The sequence below is a fragment of the Rattus rattus genome, chromosome 18 (genome assembly GCF_011064425.1).
Source record: "Rattus rattus isolate New Zealand chromosome 18, Rrattus_CSIRO_v1, whole genome shotgun sequence".
NCBI lineage: Eukaryota > Metazoa > Chordata > Mammalia > Rodentia > Muridae > Rattus > Rattus rattus.
In genome coordinates this window covers 46,088,174-46,099,706 of record NC_046171.1, presented here as the reverse complement: position 1 = coordinate 46,099,706, position 11,533 = coordinate 46,088,174, and the positions used below count along the sequence as shown (strand labels likewise).

The following is an 11,533-nucleotide window of genomic DNA, read 5'->3' as shown; positions in this document are numbered from 1 at the left end:
GCGTGACTTTCTGATATATATATATATATAAGATTAGTAGCACAGAGCTAGCTAGCCAGATATATTGATCATTGGGAGTTTACTGATTTTTAAAAGGAATAAAAGATCTTTTGTTTCTCTGTCTTTTTGTGTGCCTCTAAAACAATGGGGGAAACTATCAGTGTGGTGGAAATTACCACAGGCAATGGTGGACCCATGTGCATTATTCTATAATCTCAGTAGGACTCATTTATAAAATGCATAGCTTTTTCTTTTTTAAAGGAATCAATTACACTACAGGTCAAAACAAGCCTCTCAAACACAAGGATGATAGCATTTCTCACTTACACATAAAAGAAATTAATCATGCAACATGAATACTAAATACTAGCAAACTCTAATTTTTAGTGTCTGAAAACCAGCATGTTTCCATGACTGCTCTAAAAGATACTGCTCTAAAAGGGATATCGGATCCTTATTGGATGACTACCTTTGACTGTTGCCATTTAGAAAATTTCTTATGGCAAGTGGTGTGTGTGTGTGTGTGTGTGTGTGTGTGTGTGTGTGTGTGTGTGTGTGTGTGTGTGTGTGTGTAAAATAACATCTCTTGTGATTTGATCTCAATTTTGGTTTCAGTTTCATTTTAAGCTTGCCAGGCTTCCACCGGACCCTGATACTTTCACCAAGGAGCTAACAATGTGACTGCTGCATGCTCATTCACTTTCAGTGTACCTCAATTTGCAACACGGTAATTGTTAGGAAGAGAGTTTTTGATTCTGTTGATGTGGGTAGGGACATGAATTTATATTTCTTACAAAGTTATCCTGTAATGTTGATGTTGTTGGACCGTCTCTCAATCTGCCTTCTATCTCACTTCATATAGCACTGTCTTCACATTTCTAAACACCTAGAACTTGAGGATAAAGTTTTTGCCCAGTGGTTTGAGAGTATGGTTCAACATCCATTATTTTTATTAGCTCCCAAGTGATAGGAAACTGACCCTTTTTTTGAAACAGAAATTTTTCAAGCTTTTGAAGGCTCAGATGTAAGCCATGACCTTATAGACCTATGCGTTGACACAGACTTACTTGTCCCCTCAGAACAGATCTCTGTCTATAGATGCTTTTGAAGCTTCAACCGTTTTGTAAGGCTGTATCTGAAGAAGTACAGGAATTCCCCTTTATACTGTGACTGCTACTGGATTTGCTCCTCAGTATAACTGCCGTTTTGTTGTTCTTGATGCATTAAATGTTTACTAGACTCAGAAAGTACATAAACAGTTTCCATTTTCTGTATATTCAGAACAAGGGATGTTTGAAGCTTTGCTATTCTCAATTTAAAAGGGTAGACATGTTTCTTAAATTGTTGGAAACTGGAGGATTGTGTTTCACCAGAATAAGATACTCTATTCGTGGTCACTTCTACTTAGAAGCAACCAGCATTGGCTGGAATTGTTATCTTTAGCCTCTCACCTCAGGAAAGTCTGTGCCCTTGCTTTTCCTTTCTCCTATCTAGGACCTCTGAGGCACAAATTCAGAACTATGTGGGAGGCTCTCAGGCTGTAGAAATGTCTGGTAACATGCTTTCAGTTCAAAATCTGAGCATCTCTCCTTTGCTATGAGTTGCCACTTCACATGTTATATGTGTGTTTGAGTATATGTATGGGAGCAGGCAAGTGTCAAGGATAACCAGAAAATGACTTCCAGTGCCCCAAAGCTGGAGTTACTGAGGTTGTTGGCTACCTGATGTGTGTACTGGAAACTGGACTGGGGTGCTACAGAAGAGCAGGGAGCACTTCTCACTGAGCCTTCTCACCTTAGTTGCTGAATGCTGTGGCTTAGATTATCAATCAAAGAGTCACAAAGCTTAAATAACAGGGGGATTGCTACAGAGCCAGTAACTCCATTGAATAACTTATAATTACTATGGGAGTTAAATCTCTGAAAGAAATCAATATGATTGTTTTAGAGGCTGTAAGAAATGAGCTAGTGTACCATGACGAAAGGGGAGTTGAAATCGGATTTCTGGCGTGTATAGACGTGAAGTGGGGAGGAGAAATTCTTACCAGATATTTGAGGCACAGAGTCTCCTATTGTAGACCTAGAACAGTGAAGAAGCTCTAATGCAGAGGCTGTGCTTACGGTCACAGAATCTACTTGGTGACTCACAAGTACCTCTGCTATCACCCTCTGACCTCATCGGTCAAACAAACAACCTATAAGCCCAACCCCCCCCTCTCTGTATGTGTGTGTGTGTGTGTGTGTGTGTGTGTCTGTGTCTGTCTGTCTGTCTGTCTCTCTGTGTGTGTGTGTATGTGTGTGTGTGTGCCTCTCTGTCTGTCTGTCTCTGTGTCTCTGTCTGTCTCTGTCTGTCTCTGTCTCTGTCTCTGTCTCTGTCTCTCTCTCTCTCTCTCTCTCTCTCTCTCTCTCTCTCTCTGTGTGTGTGTGTGTGTGTGTGCCTCTCTCTCTCTCTGTCTCTATCTTGTTCTCTGTCTCTCTCTCTGACTCTCTTTGTGAAATAAAATGAATTTATAAGAACACTTCAGTGTGGAAAAAAACCAAGAAAAATAATCTAGAATTTTGCAGAAACTTAAGCAAGATCACTGTAACTGTTCTTCAAAAAGCAGGATCCCAAGGAAGTGGAGATGTGTTGTCTGGCATTAATTTTGTTGTCAAAATTGTTTCCTAAGGGTTTATATTCTCTGTATTTCTGAAAGGGTTGCCATATTTAATTCCTAACTATATTTAAAACAATAAGTATCTTGTAATATGTGACTATGTCATGCATTATTGGGACATATTAGGGTAACACAAATTATAACTTATCTGGAATTAAAACCCTCTCTGTGTCTCATATATCATTTGATAAATTTAGGAAACCTGCACGGGACATGGTTGTCTTTTCTGAATTTCCTTATAGATGATACTCAGTGTGATAGCATCTATTGATTCAACACATGTTAGAAAAAGCCTCTCCCACATGCCTCTATATGGAACACACCCCCTCCCATTTCAGTTATGAGTATATTCTATTGATCATGACTGCTCTAAGTGATGCAGCTTCCTTTCCTGCTTTGCAAACATATTAGTAGGGATTTGGTTCAGCACACACCAAACAGGTAGGATTTGCCATCTACCAATAGCTGAGGACAGTGAAGTAAATGGATCATTTTGTTTAATCCCAGTAGAATTATTTTTATTACATACATATTTTACTTCTAGATAATTCCTAGAGATGATAATAACTGTGTCTTATTAACCCCATTATTATTTCTGTTCAGACACTGAGGAAATTGAGGCTGAGGAAGGTTAACTAAGTTGCCTGTTGTAACGTAACAATTAAGTACTTGAGCCAAGGGTCAATGTGCCTTGGACTCAGGAGCCAGAATTTGTGCCAATGTCCTACCATGCTTCCTCAGAAATGCAAGCCAACATAGCTACCTATCACAGTTTAATAAAAATTTTGTTTTACAAAATTGTATTTCTGTTTACTTGCTTTTTTTTGCTTTATAATTTTTAAATGAATTGAACAAAAAACTTTTGAACTATCATTACAAAGCAATTTTATATACGTAATTATTAATTCTTCTTTTTAATGATGTGAAGTATCATGCAGATGACTGTCCTAATAAAAGGCTCCACCCTCCCACACATGAATACCCGTGAGGAGACAGATATGTTACTTCTGATTCTGGGTTTGCCCTGTAATTCAGAGGGAGATATAATAATATTACTTTTCTTCCTACTAAATAGTCAAACATGTTTATAAAAATCTTTATGTGAATAAATCTTCAGGGTGATGTTTCTAAGCCAGCCTTTTCTGATGAAATTCTGGTCTTAGATTTCTACTGTAAAGGACCAAATCATAACCACCCAGTAATAAAACCAGGAAATGTGCCGATTCTAGACTCTTTATAATCTTTTTATCATTCATCGTGATGCCTTTAATTCTTGAACTGTGGCTGTTCCTTCCAAATGTTTCATGATTGTTTGAAGTTGTTTATTATAAAATGACAGGCTCTAATGCTGCTATATAGCTAGAGTTTACCAAGCATTAGAACTAAACATGGAGCTTGGGCTCCCTGACTCCGACATTAACTTGATTTATGGTTTGTAGTGTAAAAATATCAGTGCTCCAATAACTTAAGGTGGTTCTGAAAATTAAGTAAAGAAGAAAATATAACTATGAATCTAAACTCGCTTGGAGATATTAATTATGCATCTCAAGTGAGGGAAGTAAGCAAGCAATAATTTAATCTATGACATGAAATAAATCTCCAACTGTACTCTTGAGAAGGTATTTTTTTGAATAAGCGCAAGGATTTTTTTGTGTCTCAAATGAACGGCAATTAAATCCATTAGTGTAAACTGAGCTGTTTATTAAAACATGTCCCCTCCCATAACTATTTTTAAAGAAATTCGGTTTCGAAAGGTAAATCAGGACAGGAAAAATATCTCCAGCCCGAAGAGCAATAGCGTCTTTTGAGAGTGTGACAGGTGAAATGTCTTAATGATTTATGGCAGTGCAGGAGGACAGTGAGGTGCAGCAGACAGAACCAATGACTCAGGGTAAACCCGGGCTAGACGCACAAACACAGAGAGGTGTGATGGTAGCCTGCACCAATGAGCAGCCAGCTGATGTGAGCACACCGCCCCAGCCATGCACACAGCAATGTGTCCCTAATAACCGAACATTCCAAAGCCCCTTAGAGAGAAATGTCTCTCGACTCTCTACGTCTGAAATCACATCCTCGGCATTTTGTATTAGGCAGGACAGGCACGCACATTATCCATATTATATTAATCTTCAAAATGCATTGCCTAAGGAGGAGACATGAAAGAGAACAGATTATCTCTGCTGAAGGCATTATCACTTGAAGAGAAGAATGGAAAAAAATATAAAGGTTAAAAGATGCATTCTAGGCAAACATGACACACCCTGCATTCCTAAACTCTTAGGGACCTGCTTCTCTTGGGCTGGTACACAGAGCACTACACGGGTATTTTTTGCTGCATCCGTTACATAAATGTTCTCCGTGAGATTTCAGAATTATGGGAAATATGTCTATTAGGATTTGGAAGGTAAGAATTTTGAGGTATTTTCCAAGTAGAATTAGTTGAGTTTCACCAGCTTGTGCATTGCACAAAGGAGGCAGCTTTAGGTTATCATTTCTTAGGATACATGCCAACAATCTAGGGTGTTTCATTTTTATTTTCTTTTATATTTAGCTTGTGTAGGTTTAGTTGTGAGATATGTATATGTGTCTGCGTGTGTATGTGTGAACGATGCATGTGAGTATGATATGTATAATGTGTGCGGAATGTGTATAGGATGTGTGTGGTCTCTTATGTTGTGTGATGTATGTGATATATACATGCATGTATGTGCTTGTGCATTTATGAAGGTTAAAAGATAGCACGGATTTCTGTCCCCATCTTCTCTCTTGTTTCTGAGGCAAAGTCTCTGTATTATAGTTGCTTTCACCAGTTCAGCTTCTAAGGTTTCTTTTCTCTCTTCTTTCCATTTGTCTCAGGAGTGTTGGGGAAACAGACTCATACATGGTTTTAACACGGGTTCCAGGGACACTATCTCAAATCACCAGGATTACACAACCAATGAAAAAAGCCAATGATTACACAAAGCCATCTCTTTTAGCCTATGTCAAAAATTTTAGGTGTTAAATTCTGAGTCAGTTTTGTAAGTAATATGTTTAAAAGAAGTATTTGAAAGTCTATTATCCAAGATGGGAATTAGCCTAGAAAGTAGCCAGTAAATAGCACTTTGGATATAAGTGGGGAGAAAGAAAACAACAACAACAACAAAATCAAGCTAGCAAGCAAACAAACAACACAAACAAGCAAGCATACATAAAGAAACTTTCCAAAAGAAGTTCTAAATGCTGAAATGTGTTAGCAGGCTCTCAGTGTGCTGTCCTCCCCTCCCCACCTACCAATCTCAACTCGGGAAACGGAAGAAGAATCCTCACTAAACCCCCAGGTGTTATGGTATATCTAATCCTAAGAACAACATTCTTCCCTAAATTTCAGATTTAATGTTGAGGAGATATTTCGTTTTCACTTATGCAACCAAACATGCAGAACCTTCATCTAAGAGAGTAAGCCTGGCCATTTTGTTTTCAAAATAAAAGCCTTAAGAATGGAAAAAGGGCTGGTGGGGGTAATTATTAGCAAGGAAGCAGTGACACAGGCCAGAAGAACACTTGAAAAGAACTAGAGAACAAGATCACTTAGAAAAACATTTAAAAGTAAATTTTCCAATAGTATGTTGTTAAATAAAAGAGATGTGGAATAGGAAGTGTGATCATTTTACAAACACACACATATTCACATACATACACACAGAGAATGAGACACATATACACATACACATACAGAGAGAGAGAGAGAGAGAGAGAGAGAGAGAGAGAGAGATCATGCCTTTGCAAAGAATTTTATTTGTAATTAGATTGACTGAAAAGATTGGAAAAGAAGCAAATCTAGAATTATCTTTAGTTTTCAAGGTTATAATTATTTTAATTCATATGTTTTGTATGTTATAACTCCCATCACCCTTTCAACCATACTAGAATTCAGTAATGTCTATGTTAATTTTCCATCTGTACTAAAATTTGAGAGAAGACCTATGTGAGTCAGTTATATAAAGAAAAGGAAAATCCAAAGTATTTCCAATATCCTGTGTCTAAAATGAAGTAGATTGTAAACTCTTGTGCTTATTGTTAGAGAGAAATGTTTTCCCACAGACTTAAGATCTGGAAGATGCTATTGGCCTATTTTTGCAACAATGGGGAGAAGATGAATAACACCAGACGTTCAAAAAAGATAAATTTGAGGGAGATTTTCACATTTGTCAACTACAGTGAAAACTTTGAATACAAGGAATCTAAAACTTCAAGGACCAAGCACAATATCATACCTGTTAAGCCACAGTTCAATAATGAGAGCAAGTGCTCGACTCTGAGAAGAGTGAACTTGTGCTAAAAATATATCCGTCTTTCTGACTTGATGCTGTAATTGCTCTAAGAAAAGATTTCTAGAAAAATCTCAAGAAAATATGAAAACTCCCATATAGAGTTTCCACGCAGTGAATTTATGTAGTAGATTCTTGAAGTGAAAGCTGAACACTCCACTTAAGAGCAAAGGGAAGTCCGTATCTAGAGTCCCATCATCACCGTAATGTGTCTAATAAAAATATTTGGGACTCATGAGATCAGGTTACTAACTAAGAGAAAATCTTCTTAGAGGAATCGCGTGTCAGAGGAGGAACTATCTCATCTCACATATTAAGCATTAGTCGTTTTAATACACATATGGAGATGTTTTTCTTCTTTGTTTTGTGAACACAAGTGCAAATGGTTGATATTCAAAATACTCTGACTTCCCACACCACAGAAAGCATACATGTGGGCAGAGCCAGCCTCACCAGCAGAACTACAAGGTCAAGGTACTCTTAAGTCTACGTTTCAAAGAGTAACACCATTCTCCTAGTTTTCACTTCTGTGTAAATTCCTTTAAAAATCTTTATGGAGTTTTACAGAGAAACATGGGGGTATTGTTTTCACAATAAAACTATACCATGATGCCAATGTCATATTTTAAACTGGGACTCTGTCAATTTAAAACACTTAAAACATTTAAAAGACTTAAGTGATATTTTTATTGTTGGAAATAAACTCAGTTTTCATGTAAGCTCTCTATGAGGACACCACAGTCCTCCCCAGTGGAATAATTCTATCTTCAGTGAGGAAATACTAGTTATTATCCCTATGTTTATTATGGCAACTGCAAAAGTATTAGTATAGCAATAAAATTAAAATTATGGATAGAAAAACTATTAGATGAGAAGAGTATCCCATGTTGTACATGAAGATATTGGCGTTCTATATAGGAAAGCCATTAACTCTGCTAGGTTGTTTCCAAAGTCATGTCAGGGTAGGTTAGTAGACACTTAGATTCATTTTCTTTTTTAAAAAAATTCCAAAATCAACTTTAAAGACTATAGCAATAACTCTATAAATGTAGATGTATGGTTTGGGAAACTTGATATATAGTGAGTACAGACTCAATGACAGCTATTAAGGCAATTCGTATGATACTTATTACCTTAAATGGATCTTAATATCATGACTTCCCCCTTGAAAAACCAATGGCTGATTTTCTGAACCCTCATAACTGTGAAAAATCCCTTGAAAATGCTGATAGGATGTAGGGGTTTATGGTCCATTGATTAATTGATGGCAGTTCCTGGGTAAACAAGGCAATAGGCATACTCTTTTAGAAACTGACCTGGGTACTCAATCTTAGACACCAGCATTTGATACAAGTCTTTTTCAACCCCAACTATTCCTGTGCATGTGTTGCTTACTTTTGAAATAACAAAAATAATGACACCTAAGAACATCACCTCAAAACCCTCATTAATATCACCTCATCACCTCAAAAAATATCTCATTAAGTGGAAAGGGAATTCATCAATATGTTCTTCAGGTGAAGAACTTGAGACAGACAAGAAGATTGATAACTATTGGTTATTGGGTATGTCTAAGATAAGTTACAATAAGGGAAAGTGGGAGGACACAGGGGTCAGAATGGGAGCTTGATACAGAAGAGCATCAAGGGCTAGAGAGATGCACATGGAAGGTGGGGGAAGAAGTCACAACCCCAGTAATGTAGATGAGTATGGGTGAAAGTTAATAAAATGTTCTCCTCAAGAACCTCCACATCAAATACCTTTTTAACTGAAATGTAATTTGAACCACATAGGAGTTGCTTCAGACTTGAATGGAAAGTAAACATGTGCCCTTCTAAGGCATTAAATTATTGGCACATTTGGGAAACATCATAAAATTAGCAACTCATTCTGTCGTTTTGATGATTAACCTGCTTTCAAGTTTGCATGTATAACAAACATGCCCAAGCTCTAGAGGAGTCCAGCTCCAGGCTGAGGAACCTTGTTAAGCAGACCGGTCCTTGGACTCGGCTGTCCTTGCAGCTGTCTCTTTTTAATTTGATTTTCTGCCCCTTTCCTGAAGGCTAGTTGTAGATGTGTTCTGGTAGGTAAACTCCGAGTAGTGGTGGTTTGCACATTAAACCTCAATGATATCCCCAAAATTCTCCTTGAGAAAAAAATTCTGGTATAACTTTTATATCTGAATTTTTTCTGTACATATAGTTTTCTATAGAAAATGACCAAGGGCTTATGATTATTTTAATGAAATGTATGTCTTCAGTCTGTAACATGAAAACGTGTTATATCAAATTTCCTGTAGGAGGTAGCACAAATGAGGATGTAGTCACAGCCTTTCTAATATGCAGAAAGGATTATCTTATCAGGCTCAGACTGCTTAAACCCTGCACACTGCGAAAGTTTTCAGAACTGGCCTCATATTTGAGAGACGGCTTCTCAAAATAGCCTGAAGACGTTTCTCCACATATCTTAGGTATGGGATGAAGTCAGAGAGCTAATACTGAGTGCTGTTTATAGTGAATGCTGTTTTGTTTACCTGGAGTTCTGGGCTGCTAGCTTTAGCTCCAATATTCAGTAGTTAAGATCAGCATACACGTGTTCTATGCTCCTGTTTACCTCAGATAAAATACTGAGCCTTGGATGAACATCCCTGATTAGTAACTCTTGGTAAGTGTTATTAAACAGTATTGCTGAGAAAATGAAGCACTCCACCTGTGATTACTCTAGATGAAGAAAAGAGTCCTGGGTTGGAAGATAGTGGTGCAGATACAATGTTGCCATGCATGTAGAAGGCCCTGAGGCTAATTAGCCAGAACTCATGTAAAATCCGTGTATAGAATATTAACCCAGAATAGGAGATATCAAGATCATGAAAGTGGTTTTCTCAGGGAGAGTTTTTTCATTGTACTCTGAATTGCTGTCCCCCAAATGGGGGAAACTCAACTGCATAATTTGTGGTAGTGGAAGACTACATTCATTCTCTCCCCTGAACTGGATTGGGGGTGGGTGCTCATTGGGGGGTGGGGGGACTGGGCATTGTAGTGCACGCATTTATAACCCCAACCTTCTACAGCCGTCAGCAAAATGGAGAGTGTAGGCACGACAGTAGCTGGAAGTTCAAAAGCCAAGAAGACTGGAATACATAAAAATGATGTGAAAGTAATGACTATCATTCAAGACTGTTCTCGGACCTCCACATGTGTTTCATAGAGTTCATGTGCTCACATTCAAAATCAGCAAACATGCATGTGCACGCACACACACACAAGCACACACACACACACACGATAAAAGATACAAAACAATTCTTAATTAAAATTTTCAAATATTTTATAGGCTACTCTGTATATTTTCTCTGTGTTGATTTAAGTCTGTATCATCACTGTGTAGTAAACTATCTTCAAAAGAACAAAATCTTTCCTAAGATTTTAATCCTTACAAGAAATCATTGAGATCTGTGCTAACTTGGGGGTGGGACAGAAGAACATTACATACATTTCTTAAAAACTAAATGATGAATGGTTTATTGATGAAGAAAATTGCCTTTCATGAACCTGCTAAAAGAGTTTTAGGATTTCCTAATAGAATCTTCAATCTATTTTGACCTTCAATCTAAATAGCTTTCTATATACACATACAAAGACTCAAACATATACACACCCTATATGACTTTGAATAGAAATATTATTCTGATTAGTATGTCTTTGCCAGGTAACTAGGTGATCACACTCAGCTTACTCTATCACAATATTTGTAGGGAACCTCTTCTATCTTTGCCTTTAGTGGATTGATTTTGCCTGCATTTTCTCTTCTTGGATAGTTTCTTTGCTTATGAAATGAACTATCACAATGTTAACACGGTTGGTACTCATTCAAACTCCCTTTCTTCTTCTTCTTTCTTCCTTACTTTCTTCTCCCTTTCCTCCACTCATCTTTCTATACTGAGACAGTAGATCTTCTTCCATAGATTTCCTTAGATACAAACTCTATAAAAACCAACCCAATATAAAAATGTTCATGATTATTGATGCTACTTCACAGAAAACACAGTGTTAACTGGTATGCTTTGGAAAATTGAGGAGGTAAAGAATATTTCATCATTTTTGTGCCCCTGACCAAAATCATAGCAGGAAATTCTTTCAGCACTCCTTCATCCATTTTGAGACTACCGTAGAGAGCCTAGGACTGATACATGTGATCTCCCATCCGGACTAACTCCTTACTTACACAGCAACACAACAGAAGTGCTTATTTCCATGCATTGATTCTTTTATAAGGGCTGCTGATTACAACTTTATAGATCTTATTTCTTTTCTTTTTTATTATTTGATATTTTTATTTACATTTTAAATGTTATCCCTTTTCCTGGTTTCCCCTCTGGAAACCCCCTATGCCATCCTCCCTCCCACTGCTTTTATGAGGGTGCTCCCCCACCCACCCACCCCTACCTCCCCACCCTAGCATTTCCTTACACTGGGACATTGAGCCTTCCCAGGACCAAGGGCCTCTTCTTCCACTGATGTCCTACAAGTCCATCCTCTGCTACATATGTGGCTGGAAACATGGGTCT

General features: G+C 37.6%; 1 pseudogene; it reads left to right on the top strand.

The window, feature by feature from the left end:
* Positions 1-9,801: 9,801 nt before the first annotated feature.
* Positions 9,802-9,950, top strand: LOC116887789 (annotated as a pseudogene).
* Positions 9,951-11,533: the final 1,583 nt, after the last annotated feature.